The sequence below is a fragment of the Ambystoma mexicanum genome, chromosome 6p (assembly GCF_040938575.1).
Source record: "Ambystoma mexicanum isolate Mex_15411 chromosome 6p, UKY_AmexF1_1, whole genome shotgun sequence".
In the NCBI taxonomy this organism is placed as follows: Eukaryota; Metazoa; Chordata; class Amphibia; order Caudata; family Ambystomatidae; genus Ambystoma; species Ambystoma mexicanum.
The window spans coordinates 561458433-561474576 of record NC_090935.1 but is presented as its reverse complement, the minus strand read 5'-3'; the positions used below and the strand labels follow the sequence as shown (position 1 = coordinate 561474576).

The window sequence follows — 16144 nt, the reverse complement described above, 5'->3', positions numbered from 1 at the left end:
ACCAATCACTGGTCTCTGGGTCATACTGCCCTCTCCCTAAGCCCAGCCCCTGGCAGCCATCCTCCGATTTGGTAGCACGTAAAGTGGCAGTATGACCAAGTGAAGAGCCGCACAGGGGTAGGAGGGAGGGTTCGCATGTGAATCTATGCCAGACCCATGCTGGAGAACAACAGTTACAGGTAAGTAACTTGTTCCTTCTCCATCATGGGGTCTGGCATGGATTCAAATGCTCATGAATATAAGAATAGATAGTAGTACACACATGCACAACCACGGGAGGTGGCAAAGGCTCAATATTAAGCATCACATAAACTCAACATTAAGCAACTCTTACCTCCTCACCAGGCCCACCTTCAGGCGAACAGTTTGCGCAGCACTGCTCGGCCGACTCTGGACTCCTCCCTGGAATCTCGTGAAGGTGTGCGTCAACCTCCACGTATCAGCCCTGCAGATGTCCAGCAGGGGACACCAGACAAGAACGCTGTGGTAGCAGCGATCGCTCTGGTCGAATGGGCTCTCGGACGGCCGGGCAACGGTTGGTTCGCCAACCGGTGACAGTGGATGATGCAGCCGGAGAGCCATCTGGAAATGGAAGCCTTCGAGAGGGCCTTCCCTTGGTTCACAGGTCCAAAGTTCACAAACAGCTGTGACGTCTTCCGAAAACTCTTTGTGCGGTCCACGTAGAACTTCAGCGCTCTAGCTACATCCAGCGAGTACAAAGTCCTCTCGGCCGGCGACGAAGGCGACGGGAAGAAAACTGGTAACACCAAGGGCTCATTGAGATGGAAGTCCGACGGCACCTTGGGCATAAAGGAGGGGTGCGTGCTCAGCCCCACCCTCGTCTCATGAAAAGTCAAGTATGGAGGCTTGCAGGATAGGGCCTGGATCTCCCACTCGTCGTGCAGAGGTGATGGCCACAAGAAATGCTGTCTTCCACGACAGGAAATTCAACGGTGCCGAATGCAGAGGCTCGAATGGCGGCCCATGAGCCTGGTTAGCACCACGTTGGACTCCCACGCCGGGGTCGGAGCCTTCACCGGTGGGAACGAACGGAACAGTCCTTTCATAAATTCCTTCACCTGGAGATGAGACCACAGGGGTGGCCGTCCTGTAGTTCTGGTGTATCGGGAAATCGCTGCCAGGTGTATCTTGATGGAAGCATGCGCGAGTCCCGCCTTGGCCAGCGACAGTAGGTACGGTAGCACCTGAGGGGTCGTAATCCATAGAGGGTTAATCTTCTGTGCACGGCACCAGACAGAGAACCTCTTCCACTTGTGTCTGTAGCACTTGAGAGTTGAGGATGCCCTGGCCTTTGCAAGAACCTCCATGCAGTCTGCCGGGATATCATACCCTCCAAACTCTAGTGCTGCAGGAGCCAGGCCTGCAAGTTTAGTGACTCTGGGTCGTGATGAAGGATGGCACCTCCCTCTCTGAAGAGAAGATCTGCATCCGTCGACAGTTTGACTGGTGGGGACGCTGACAAGTCCAGAAGGTCCGGGAACCAGATCTGTCTCTGCCACGCCGGTGCAACGAGTATCATCCTGCACCGGGACCTCTTGAGTTGGTTGACGAGTCGGAGCAGCAACGACAACGGAGGGGACGCATACAGGAACAGGCCGTCCCAGGGGAACGAGAAAGCATCGCCCATGCTCGTCGGCTGGGGAAACCTGCTGGCAGACCTCTGGCACTTGGAGTTCGTCGCCGTCGCGAACAGGTCGATATGGGGTTTGCCCCATCGCTGGAAGAGTAGATCCACTTGATCTTGGCGTAGTTCCCACTCGTGGCACAAGCGCAGCTCCCTGCTGAGTGAGTCGGCAATGGTGTTTATCCCTGCTATATGAAAGGGCACCAGAAACATCCCCTGGGCAATGGCCCAATGCCACAGATCCTGGGCTTCCTTGAATAGGGCTGGGGATCTGGTTCCTCCCCGTTTCCGGATGTAGAACATCGTGGTGGTGTTGTTGGTGAAGATCCTCACCACCTTGTCCTTGAGGGACGGGAGGAACGGCCTGAGGGCCCAGAACACTGCTCGGAGCTCCAGTATGTTGATGTGGAGCAGCCTCTCCTCCGGGAGCCAAAGGCCTCTCACGTGAAGATCTCTGGTGTGTGCTCTCCACCCCTCCAAGGAGGCATCCTTCATCACCATCACCTGGTGTGCTGGGGTCTGAAAGTCTGTGCTCGCTGCGAGATGTGCGCAGGTGCCCCACCACCGGATTGCTTGGTGGAAAACCTCATTGAGCGAGATCCTGTCCTCGAAGCTGCCCGCCGCTTGCATCCAACGGGCGACGAGGAACTCCTGTAGAGGACGCATCCGAAGCCTGCACAGGCACACCAGATAGATGCACGAGGACATCATTCCGAGAAGGGACTTGGACCTCACCCAGGCCACGTCCGTGGCCAGCAGACGCTGCACATTGCCAAGGATGGCCTTCGTCCTTTCCTCCGACAGCGAGGCCAATCGCGCTACTGTGTCGAGCTTGGCTCCCAGAAACAGTGCAACCTGCGATGGGACCAGGTGGGATTTGGGGAAGTTGATGGAGAATCCCAGGTCCGTGAACAGCCGGACGGTCTTTGCTGTGTGTTCGACGGCGAGTTCCCTTGTCCTTGCTCGGATGAGCCAATCGCCCAGGTAGGGGTAGACGTGGATCCCCTGCAGGCGCAGCCGTGCCGCCACCGGTGCTAGGCACTTGGTGAATACCCTGGGCGCTGACTTCAATCCGAATGGGAGGGCTTTGAACTGGTAGTGCCGTCCTTGGACTACGAACCTAAGAAACTTTCGGTGTCCTTTTAGAATGAGGATGTGAAAGTACGCATCCTCCAAATCCAACGACGATAGGAAGTCGCCTTCCTCCAGCTGACCCAGCACGTGCTGGAGGGTGACCATCCGGAACTTCTGTGCCTTGATGTATTTGTTTAGTCGATGTAGGTCCAGGATGGGACGCCATCCTCCTGCCTTCTTTCTGACGAGGAAGTATCTGGAGAATACTCCGGAGCCCTGGAGCCTCCTTGGGACGAGCTCGATGGCTCCTTTCTTGAGCATCGCCCTTACCTCTAACAGCAGTTGAGGGACATGGTTTTCCTTCCTGGCCACGGGAGGAATGCAGGGGCACTTCTTTAGAAATTCAAGAGTGTGCCCGTGGGCCAGGTCATCCAGCATCCAACGGTCGGTGGAGATGGACTCGCACGCGCTAACGAACTTCGTCAGCCGGCCTCCCACCAGGGTGCTCCGGTGGGGGCCCGACGCAACGTCCGGTTCAATCTTGCTTGGCAGCGGCCTTGTCGCCTTGGCCTCCCTGGCGACGACGGCGAGATCCACCTGACTTGCCTCGTCCCCTGTAGGCTTCCTGCGACGAGGAGCGGGCTGCCTGACAGTATGTCGAGGAGCCGCGACCGATTCCTTTGGAGGCACCTTGCTTGCCTCCAGAGTTCCGAAAAGGCGGCTGTCATTGCTGCAGAACTCCCATGGCCCCAGCCGTCTCCGTGTCGTTCTTGATGGCCTGGAGGGACTCATCCACTGTCTTCCCAAACAGATTGTTCCTGTCGAAGGGCATGTCCAAAACCTTAGCTTGAACGTCTTGGTGGAAATCCATCGCCTTGAGCCACCCCCGCCGTCGAAGGCAAACGCTGTTGTACAACTGGCAGAAACCAGTGTCGGCAATGTCCATGGGTACCTTTATGGCGTGGTCCGACGCCATCTCACCCTCCTGTAGGATCGCCAGGGCCTCTGCCCTCTTGTCTTCCGGTAGGAAGTCCAACAGGGGGGCGATCTTGTACCACAACTCCCTGTCGTAGCGGGCCACAACAGCTAGGGCCTTTCTTTCCCTCGCCGTCCGGTGGGGAAGTAGAAGTTGAGGCCGACACCCCCCCTGCTTTCTTCTTGGCTGCCACCGAGACGTCTGAACCCGGGGTTGGTTGTGTCCTAAGGCACAAGGGGACGGCCTCGGGGACCCGGTCCTTCTTCTCGTACCAGTCCCTCTTGGCAGGTGTCATGGACGGGTTCTTCAGAAGTACAAGTCCCTCATCCCAGATGTCATCCAGCAATGGCACGGCGAGGACCGTCTTCCTTTTGGCCTTGCACCGTTAGTAGAGGAATCCTTCCTTCTTTTGTTCTTCGGGGCAGAGCTGGAAAAGCTCGGATGTCCTGGCAATCATGGCGTGGAAGGAGCCAATTTTGTCAGGCGGGGAGGCCCGAGGAGGTGGTGGTGGTGGGAGGTCCGTCCCGTCGTCACCACCGTCGTCATCAACCGTCCCCGTTGTGGCCGTATCTGTTCCCGTGTCATCCCCAGGGGAAGGAGAAGGAGACAACGGCTGAGAAGGCCGTGAGGGCTGGAAGGGCGGGGGTGGATGAACTCTCCTCCTCTTATTTGGAGGGCTTCCCGATGGGCCCGGTTCCGCTGGGTTGTCCGTTGGGGGTAGGGGCAATCTCGTCCTTATCACCATGCATAAGGTTTGGATTGCCATCAAAATGGCCACAGAGTTGTCTTGTGGCTCGGGTTGCGACTGGTGCAATGGTTGCTCCTCCCTCACGGGAGCCTCATCAGCCCCACCGTCACTTTCTTCGTCCCCCTTGTCGGGATTCCTCCCGTGGGACGGGGCCTCCCCAAATTTCCTGTTGAGACCCTCCACGACTTCCATCAACTCCTCCTCGGCCAACACCCCCCCTCTTTTTCCACCGGGGTCTTCAGGGGGGTCTTCTCTATGGGCTGAAAAGAGGATTCCCTCCCGCGGTGGCAGGGAAACTCTGGGCCAGAGGTCGCCTCCACTGGGATAGCCACCACAGGCTTCGCCAGGCCGTCGCGACTACCTCGGTAGAGGCCTTAGCCGGGTGAATCAAGGCCTTCACCACCTTGGGTGCGCTTGAGGCCTTCACTTTGAGGGGAGGGTCACCGCCTCGCTCCCCCTCGGCTGGTTCCTTCGAGATCGACTGGGGCCTCTCCAGAAGCTTAGCCAGGTTCTCGGACTTTCTCTTCCCCGAGCCAGAGCGTTGGTTTGTGGTTGATGGCGCTGGTGAAGGTGCGCCCTGCCTGGCAGCCGAGTAGCCCGACCGTTCGGCGCTCCCGGTACCCGCAGACTCGCAGTGCTTTGCCTGCTTTTGGGCCCCCGTCACCAGCGCGCCCTCACAGGACTTGGAAGACTGCTCGGTCTTCTTCTTCTCACCTGCTGAGCTCTTTCATTCCAGCTAGCTGGCGAGACGGGTCCAACTATCCGTCATAGTCCGATCCGTCATGTTCATGCAAAATGCAGTGTCCTTCTCCACGTGCGGTTGTCTCCGTGAAGGCAGTAGAAGCATCTCGAATGCTCGTCCTCCTTGAACACATTCTGTAATCCGCATCTAGGGTAGTTCCTAAACAGCTTGGATCCCGGTGTCGTTCTTCCTTTCTCCTGGGCCATGTCCACAAGGTAGGCCTCAGAAACTTCACGAATCCTCCGAGAAGCGTAACTCGACGAAAAAAAAGGGGCATAAAAAATTCCCAAATGGGTCCCCGTTGATCAGAAGTAGAAACAGTGGAGCTTGAGGCTCGATTGACTGAAAAAAATGAGTTAAATCCCTTGGAAAAAAAAAGCAAAACGCAGTAAAAGCTTGAGAGCTACAGCACGAGGACTCCAAACACTTGAACGTCGGTAAAAATTTGAGGATGGCTGCCAGGGGCGGGGCTTAGGGAGAGGGCAGTCATTGGCTAGGGGAAGTATGACCCAGAGACCAGTTACTACTAAGAAAGAGATCAGAAACGGATACTGATTTTTTTCTTTACCGAGGATTCCCAGCCTGACGACGGGGAATATTCATGAGCATGTGAATCCAGACCCCATGTTGGAGAACTGGGGCTACAAGTGAAACTGTCTTGCTCCATCTAAACAAGGCCACAATCCCTTCAACCAACCATGGAAACACATGCTCTTCCTGTCCGAGGCTGCCACCCTTGGATCTGGCTCTGCCCCAGCCAATTACACCAGGCCTTGTTAGCCACATCTTTAATGCCAGGAAAACAAGGAAACCGAAACAAAACACAACTCGCATCCTACACTACAACTAAAAACACCTCCTGTCTGGGGCTGCCACCTCCTAATAATGAGCCTGCCACGCTCAAGCACACACCAGTACATACGAAACAAGCATTGACAATGCCAATACTTTTGGCGTTTACTGCTGTGATTTGCATTTTGCATTTATAGGTACAATGGTGCAAGGAGGAGGCTGCACAGTTTGAAAGGAGTATGCAAAAATGGGGTGTGGGTGTGCCAAATAATGAGAAGGAGAATTGAGCAAGGGAGGAAACGCTTGAGGGAGCCATTGATGATGAGCAAGAGGAAATATGAGTGGGAGAGGTTGAGAGTGAGAGGGTAACAAATAAGGCAAGTGTGTGAGAGGAAGGATGAGAGGGGGTAGAGGGTGCTGTGTGTGAGTGGATTGTAGAGGGAATGGGGGTAGGGTCGATGTTTGAGGAAGAGTGGGGGTATTGCGGGTGGGGGTACAGAGAGTGGAGCTAGGGTGGGGTAGAGAGAATGCGGTAGCGTGGGTGTTGTAGATAGAATGGGTGATGGGTGGGTGGGGTAGAGAGAATGGTTTGTTTCATATGGCAAAAACTGGCACATGTCAAGAAAAATCAAACATTTTCATCCCGCTCCAAGTCCAACATTTTTCCTGCATTACTCTGGGCATATACAATGCCCAAAGTTAAGGTTTGGAGCCCAGCCGCCAAAGTGAACTATAGTACATAATAAAGACTGCATCTAAAAACTGTTTAGTATTGACAAAAACTGAAGGCCTTTAGATCAGTGCACATGTAGAGAAATATGTTGCCTAAAGGGGCAATTATGTGAATTCAGCCGCTCTACCACATAGACTAGTAATATCGGATCATTTTGTCACTATTTTTAAATCAGGTTGTGTAAATGTAGCTAGTTTGAGGGCGAATGCCAAGACCTCGATGCCTTTGCCAGATTTGACCATCCTACAGTGGCCAGAGCAGCGGTACCTCACAACAGAACACTGTGAACATTCATTCAATGCACACTGGAGCATGTATTAGGCTTCAATGTCCTCTTAAACCTATATATAATTGCAAAAAATAATTTGATGACGTCGCTATTTTGAACTGCAATTTACACTTTGTGATACATAGTTACATGCCGGAACAGTGCAGGATCCTCTACTGCAAACCATGACCTCCATTTCCCTATGTACCCAGCAAGTGCAGTGCCACCTGGCCAGCTTTTTAGGTTCCCTACTTTTTGCTAAAAGGACCACACTCCAGTAAATCGCTACCAGGTATCGCAGGGGTCTGCAACCTTTGGTTCTCCCGAGGTTTTGGACTACAACTCCCAAACCGCCCCACCTAGTATAGTCCATGGTAAGGGATCATAGGAGTTGCAGTCCAAAACATCCGGCGAGTCACATGCTACAGGACCCCGAGTCAGCAGCTTTGGTTAGGTACTGTGAGAGATTCCAACTGGAAACCTTGTAAAATTCCCAGAAGACGGGCCTCAGAAAAGTCAGTGATAAATGTACATTTTGTCTGAGCTGGTAAAAGTCGACTTAATCAACGAGGGCTGGTGTATTTCTATGTTCATGCATCTCCCCACTACCTGGGCTGCACCCCTGGTTAGGAGGAGTGCTTGCTTGGCCGGTGCGGTTTATCCTAACCTTTGTAAGCATAGCTCATCACTGACAAGAAAGCCTTTACCCCTCTGTGCGTCTGTCACTACAAACACTGAGCTCTTGGAAGCTGCAATAGTGCCTCCAAACCCCTCCCACAGTTTGCACTTTCGTTCTCTGGGAGAGGACAGAGCATTTAAATAGCCCCAGTCTGGGTGTGGTGCGAGGGAGGGCTGAATCAAGCAGATGGCAGCAGGCTGTGCACATGTCCTGGCAGTGAGCTGTCCGGCAATGGAGGAATCAGAGGGTCCCCATGAAGTCCAAGAGTAAACACAGAGTATTTTCTTTCACTGAGAATTGCATAACATGAGCAGGAAGAGAAGTGTTTACAGCTACTGAAGGTGGAGTTCCTCCTCGTGGGACGCCCAGCTGAGCGTCGTGAGCCTCCAATGTGGTCAGAGGTGCTGGCTCAGCTCCAGCTTTGGCTGGAAAACAAATCACTTTGCAGAGGAATTTAACCATAATCCTCCAGGTGTTTAAGTGAAACAAAGCATTGGTGCATAAAAATGAATTAATAACTGGCAGTCAATTTGCTCCTACTTAGGTAGAATGTACAGCTCCCCGGCAACAGCAGCAGCCCGGCAGACATGAGCGAGAGGGTGAAGGCCCAGCATCTGCAAGTTGCCATGCTAACGCCACACACTGCTCCCGGACTCCACCCTTTTTTCTTTTTTTTTTACATTTACAGTACCAATGGTTCAGGCGATTAGGTGGCTGTCGCCAAACCCAAAAAAGTAACATACCACATAAGAATGACCCGTCTCCTACCCACCATCTCCTCATGTAACCGATGAAAGTGATGAAAAGATCGAAAAAGAAACTTACAAGACAAAAGAACACACTCTGACACAAACATACTGCATAGGTACAGAATGTTGAAAGAAATAAACCAACAAGGCAGAAAAGACTAACCACCAAGTTGGTACGAGAGAAAAAAAAAGCAGTTACAATGTTATGCTTTTCCTTAAATCGTCCCCAGGCTAATATCTGACATAACGCACAACAGTCTCCTCATTAAGGTCACAAACATTGTTTGTATGAAATACAATTTCCTCTCCATTGGACCTAAGCCAACCCCACTACTTTTACATATAATGCCAGAAGTAGTGAGGTCATCCCTGGAATGCACAGACCTCCAGGTTTCTCATTCCATAATAGATTCCTTCCACTCAAGCAATGCACCCAGCCACATACTACAGTTTCTTTATTTTAGCTAACGTGGCAAGCCCTTGTCCCCTGAACCAAGTGTTGGTGGGATGACCAGGGTATCCTCCTCACACCAATCTCAGGACCAATGACAAGGAGCAGATGGCGGTGCCCAGCGCCCATGCTCACATTTCTGACACCTGCAGTCAGGCAAGGGAAATCACAACGTTACATAGTCTTTTTGTGGAGAGACCAAATACTTGCTGCCATTGTAAAATCAACCTTTGAATTCTTAAACAACATGAGAAGATGATTTATTTTTATTTACGTTTATTTTAAGAAAAGGGATGCCAATTTCGATCAGGAATGACTTACAATAACATTTACAGATGGCTGAGGTATTCTCATGAAGGGTATCTGTTCAATAGCACAAAGATGATAACAAGTTAATGATGGCGAGAGAGGGTAGGTGCGTGAGAAGAAAGGGAAGGAGTGGATGGCTGGCTGCGTATAAGCAAGTACACGTTCTGCGCTGTGCTGGAATGGGGCTATAGTTAACCAAAAGATAGTTAAGAGGTGCACAAAAGCAAGGTTCCTTGGTCCCGTTATATTGTAGCTATCTTGAGTGGAAACTTGTCCAGACCACCTAAACGAAAGAAAGTGTGAGAGGAGGCATGCACGGAGAGGGTGTTTTACATCAGCCATAGGAACTGTCTGCTACTCGGAGGGCCACATATTATGTGGTAAATTGAAGGCATAAATATTGCATTCAGCAGCATCTGCTGCACCAGAATGATACATGCTCAATTATTGCAGTCAGAGGAGGAGGTTCAGTTGACAGTCTCTGGATCAGAACGTGCAACGGGCAGATTGCCACCACTGGTGAGTCCCATAACGTGTAGGTGCAAGCAGACCTAGGAGTGACAGCCCAGAGCATAGAAGAGAATGAGGCAGGAGAAATAGTGCAGAGGAGCAGGATAAGGTAAATTCCTTGTCACCACCACGCGCAAGCAGTGAGTTTGAGAATGATAATGGGTGTGAAAAACCAGAGGGTATTTCACAAGCTATCCCCGGGAGTCCTGTACGCAGGTGGCCAGGGAAAGACCATCACTTTTGGATCCTGACTCTGGGGGTGGACAAGCAAGGGAGGAGCAGCTGGTAGGGGGTCCTCAGGGAGTGGGGGAGTAGCACCCAATGGCGAGACATGGTATACCCTTTCTCTACTAACCCCTATCCCTGTTTATTTTATGGGAAACTACAACTCCCATAATTCCTCCCCACTTTGCGTTGACATAAGTACTGCATCGAGGAAGATGAGGAATTAGGTCAGAAGGATTACCCCCCCTGACTTGCATTGTCCCTGTCCATGTAATAAGGCTAGCAGAGTCAGGCACGTAGCTCTAATAATGTACACCTGCCACTCATTAAGACGCCCTGTGAAAATAAAAGATGGCACGCACAGGCACTCTTCGAGCGAGGCTGGGTATGAGAATGTACAGCTCTTCCGAGGCTGATGTGTACCAGGCTGTGGGAGTAGGAAGGCCAAAAGGCTGATCAAAAATTGAGAGGATCGAGAACAAGCCAGGCAAGACTTCCAAGCTTTCGGGAAGCCAGGAGTGTTGGAAAAGCAGAGCCAGGCAAGACTTCCAAGCTTTCGGGAAGCCAGGAGTGTTGGAAAAGCAGAGCCGAGCAAGTGGGGGAAAGAAACCTTCCTGGTGTCAGAAAACGACCCGCGCCCCTCCCGGCTGAACCGTGGAGGTTGGGAGGTGAAGAGGAGGCGTTGGTAACGGCCTTGAGCTGCGGGGAAAAGATGAAAGAAATTAATTTTACACAACCGGTGAGTTACTGAGGGCAACCAAAGTCTAGTTGATGTTTAAAGACAGTGACTGATTTGCAAGTTGAAGGTTGTGCGTGTGCCTACAAAACACGAATGAAGAGAGCAGTGGTCCTGCGAGAAGCAGCCGCACATTCAAAAGTTTCAGTGAAATGTTATAAACATTTGAAAGATATTACAAGCGGAGATCAAAGGAAAGAAAGTTGAATATATGGAACATTAAATATGTGAATCGTGTATAATGCCACAAGGGCAAAAGTAAAATATAATAACTAAAAGGCCAAGAAGGCAAGTGAAAAGAGAATAACAACTACAAGTACCCAGAAGCAAAGGTGGGAAAGAAATACCAAGAAGTATTGGTGTTGAATATGAACTTTGGAAAATAATATGGAGAATAAGAACTACAAGTGCCAAAAGGCATTGGGGGAAAAGAAATACCAAAAGGTATTGTTGTTACACACACACTCTTGAACAGGCCAAGAGGTCAGACTAAACAGAGCGAGAATTATAAGTATCAAGAAGTATTCGTGTCACAAGACGAGTATGGATTGTGAATTGAAGGAATATTGAAAGACAGGTTGAAGTGGTCATGCAGGGGACTATGTAAATTCCTTGCAGTTTTCAAAGTCCTCGACAGTGAAACATATCTTCGATAAAACGTGGGGAAGGGACCCCCACGAAGAACAAGACAGGCTCCAGCCCCGGCAGGGGGAAGCCTGTGCAGAACTGTGAGAAATTGCGAGCAAATGAACTGGGTATTGATGGCAAGACGGGAGAAGCCTAAGGAAGTTAGTGTACTACCAGAAGGTGAAAGCTTAAGAGTGAACTGTACCAGTAAGTCAAAGTGTGCAAGACTGAGAGAACTGTACCATCCACCTATCCTTTGTTTATTGTAAGACTCTCTAGACCCGGTGGGGTTGAATCTGGAGAAGGGAGCTGAAACCATTCTGACATTTCTTTTTGAGACACTATTTTCCTTTTTATATTCCCTCAACACATTTGTTATCTTACAAAGGAGGGCAAGGTTAGGTTTTTCTTAGAATATGCCTTTTTATTTTGACCAGTCTGACTTGAATGTATTTGTTATTTTTTAATGGTTGAGATTACTCCCATTTTAGAGTTAGGGCAAGTTAGGAATTCTATCCCCTCAATCAAATTCTTAAATAAAGGTTTTCAAAACTTGTATAAATTACTTCTTTGTCTACTTCTTGATGCCTTTGTCGCATGTGCTAATTAAGAGTTTGATCCATCAGAGAATAGGCAGCAGAAGCACATGATTCTGGAAACCACTGAGAGGATACAATGAAAATGCCACACAGAGATGGGAGGGAACAACACAGCAACTCCTCCACCTGTGGGCATTGACTTTTGAAGGCAATTTGTAAAATGTATGTGCAAGGGATCAGTGTGTGGTAGTGAGACCAACAATGTCAACCACCAAAAATACGATCACCTTCATAGGCAAATGTGCATTTTAGGCCATGTTTTATACCACCACAAGAATCCAACAGGTGGAATTTGTTTACCAGGACAAACATCGATAATATCTTGGCACTGTGAAGACATCATGAATCAAGACACAAACAGATTCACTTTTCCTAATAAACATACTTTATTGGTCTTTACTTGTCAGGATGGATTAATGCCTAACTTGCCCTATACTAAGGTTGGATTTCCCTACCTAAAGAAACATAGGCCAGTCCATATCAAGTTCAACTTAAAAACCTGTCTGTGTCCAAAACCTATACTTCCCCCAACAACTAAAGCTATACAATGTGTAGGGATGTCAGCACTTAAAAAACAGTGTTCAAAATAAATGGTCTGAGATTCTTAAAGCTCTCGGTTGTTTTCAGCTTCACCTTTCCCAAGTTCAAAAAGAGTTCCGAAAGGTCTCGGTCTCCCTTCCCCAAGTTAAACATAGTACCAAAATGTCTCATGAGTCTATGGGAAACCTGAGTGCATTCTCACTCCTAGACCCCTTGAATCCTCTGAGCAGGTGGCCAGGGAAAGGCCATTGCTATTGGATGCCAACCTTGGGGGCAGATAAGCGAGTGAGGATCACCTGGGTGGAGGGTCTTTGGAGAGTGGGATGCCCTCAGGAGAGACATGGTATGCCCCTCCCCATATTAGTGACCAACTCAACTCTTCCCCAACCTTCTTGGGCTGTTATAAGCCAGTTCCCCTCATTTCTCCACAATTGACACTTGACAGTACTGGGACGAAGAAGAGGCAACCAAGAGCAATGAAGACTATGCTCTGTTACCCCTCTGCTACTGGGACGAGGAAGATGCCAGCTAAGAGCTGCAAAGGTCAGGCATGTCGTGTTGATTGTGGCATGCGGGCCTATTTGGTCATTCACACCTGCAGACTGCCAGAGGCTGCACGTGTATATAAGGAGACAACAGGGAGACCTCTGTGTGTAGGAGCGACAGGAGAAGCAGCGAGGAGGCCGGTACAAGCAGCTGGAGCAGGACGCCTAGACGCTGGACACTACAGAGAGAGGCAGTCCATGGACGGGTGACGTGGGACATGGCACTCCCTGGAGCAGGCTGAAAAAGGTGAAGGAAGCTGTGTGGAAAGGCTGTCCCTTTCCCCTTTGCTCGAAGTGCTTTTTCTCCTGTGTTGGAGAACCAACACCGGAGTGGCTGAGGGGCAGGAGCTGGCTACCTGACACTAAAAGCAGAAGGCTGGGTGATCCGTGCTACAAGAACTGTGAAAGTGACCAGTGAGTTTATAATGAATGTGAAACCCGGTGCACGAGTGTGTTAACATTAATATTTGCTGAATACTTTGCCTGCGAGTAGCCACGTGCCTCGAATAAGCACATTTTTTAAAGTCTCTGATCCTTCATTGTCAATTACCAAAGAGCTGAGAATATTTTGTATCAAAGTGGTTGCATGTGTCAAGAAACACGTTTTCGAAGGTATTCGAACACTGGGCAATTAAATTAAAGTGAAACAAATGCATATGAAACAACAGATAACGCGCAAATGAGCCATAAAGAAAACTCACAGTTAAATACCGAACTGAATCAAAACTTTGTGAAAAAAGATTTCCAAGACATTTAGAACCCAGAAAGGGAACGGAACCTCACATCCAAGCAAACTATTGTATGTTGAAGGGCTGAAATGAATATAACTTTAAAGGATAAACAAACCACAGCATGCCAAGTTCTAAAATGCATATGACTTTAAAGAACATACAAACAAAAGGTGCTGATGCTTGATGTACAGTGGAACCTAAAGTTAAAAGGAGTATTGATGTCCAATTGTGTGAAAGCTACAAACTAAAGGAACTAATGTTTGAAAACCTACAAACTATAAGAACTACTATTTGAATTGCAATGTAAAGCAAGTGTGAAACATTGTTGAACAAGGTGGTGAAGGGAAAAAAACACCCAGAAATAAACTATATTAAAGAACTAATTGTGGCAAAGTTAAGAGACTGGCAAAGAGGAAATCACGTTGCGGCAAAGCCAAAAGGTTGTCAAGGAGAAAGCCAAGTGAGTGTGAATCTGAAAACAGGGGCAGTTACAGTGAATAAAAAAATAATGTAACTTTAGAAGACAAGAATACTTTGCTTTTTGAAATGTGTAATGTGTTACTTAAATGTTAGGGAAAGGAACACCGAGTTCTGATTTGAGGCAAGTGAAGAGGAAGTTCCAGACATCATCCGCACTCCAGCCACCCCCTTCGAAGTGCCAGGATCATTCACGCCAAGATATGTGATGTATGGAGAACAAATAAACCAGCAGAGAGCCGCAGTTGGGCTCTGCCCAGTGCCTATCAGAATAACAGCACCTAATGAAGCACCCACACCTAAGCAAACTAGGACAGTAAGATACCCACTGAGAAATCCATATCTACAGTCACGACAAAAGGACGTTTGTCAGAATGGAATACCCAAAGAAGCCAAGAAGATACTAAAAGATGATGACTGGTGACTTCATGAGAGATCGGACTGACACACATGTAGAGTATATAATGACCCGAGAATGATAAGCAGACAAAATGCCATGGATAAGTGACATCTTGGGCCTAAGGTGAAACAGGTGATTTCAAGATGAAGAAACTTATGCCATATGCACGATGAAGACATTAAGCCAGTTTAAACGTGTACATATGCAGGAAACTGCAAGAAGAGAAGAAATCGTGAAGTTTGCGTATGCTTAGTAGTAAAATAGATAGCAAGGGCCAACTATACATATCTACCTCAAAGCACTTTATAGATGAGTGAAAATCCACTACGCACATGAGCAGAATCGGAGTTACTAAAGGGTTCAAGAGGAGAGGGCCTCAGCAGACAATTCAAGAATTAAAGATGGAGAGAAACCCCGCTGAAGGTAACCATGCAAAGAAACCAAGGTCGTATCAGGCTGGAATAGGCTAGCAATGCCTACAGTTAAAAAGAAGAATAACAAGAGTCTCCTGTTCAGCAAGGTCAAGATAAGCCGCAGATGGTAAACGACTGACAGAAGTAAATGAAATACATGAAATTGCACGAAGAAGAGGCCTGTTTCACAGTGTCCTAGTGACGTGGCAAGGCAGGCAGAAAGGTATGACACTTTCACACCTACGCATGGCGCCTTGTCGTACCCATACTCCTTAACTTTCTCAGACCAAGAAGCAGACTCAAGGCCAAACTACAAAGCAGTAATTGACACACGGCCACTGAGGTGATGAATGGTTGTAACATAAATTGGAGGGAAGCTGGGGTGCAGACTTACTCCCTGCACCTGGCTCATTATTTTGCATGCTGCTAAGCGGAAGTGGAAAAGTATGCCTGGGCTCAATGCCAACCCAATCATAGTGGACCATGTAATCTAGGGTGCTATAGAGAGTGGAGCCAATGGGATGTCATACTTTTTGTGACGTTTACAGTGGCCAGTTTGAAGGAAGGGCTTAGTTGCCCCATCCAATATTATTATCCAATCCCCTCTCCCCGTTACCATATACAGATATAGTACCTATGTTAAAGTTACCTCCATATAACCAAATAAATTGCATGTTAGGTTTTTAAAAGTACACATCAATGATGAAGAGTTTTTGGTATAAATGTTGTTTTTCTGAAATTAATTGGAGCTTAAGCGAGAAGGAAGATCAAGCGGTTGCTGATGTTCATTGAACTCTCCGTTGTCTGTACTTGGCATTAAACGGACTCCCTTTGCCAAACTATTGAGGTGTCATTATTTGATTTGATGCAAGAGTACGAATCTGCATCCCCATCTATCTCGAGGGTGCTGCTACTCATCTTAAAGGGCTGTTTGGAGACCCCCAGTCTTATGGGCCGCCTGGGGTCCATCCAGTTCACTTGGTAGCAGAGGATGGTTCGATTAGATAAGACACCCATTGACCGTCAACATAAGTAACTTCGGGTCCTCGCCAATATCATGAGTCCTTTGCCATGCGGCTGATAGAATGAGAAGCTCCCCGTAGATAGTGGCTAGTTTAATTAAAAACCCTGCAGGTTAGGTCTGAAGGAACCTTTGCTTTCACCCAAAAATCCTT

General features: G+C 48.9%; 1 protein-coding gene across 3 annotated transcripts in view; it reads right to left on the bottom strand.

Annotated features, from left to right (window-relative positions):
- MAST4 (microtubule associated serine/threonine kinase family member 4) overlaps positions 1 to 16144 on the bottom strand; it is a 2307007-nt gene that overhangs the window by 905378 nt on the left and 1385485 nt on the right. The window lies entirely within an intron of this gene.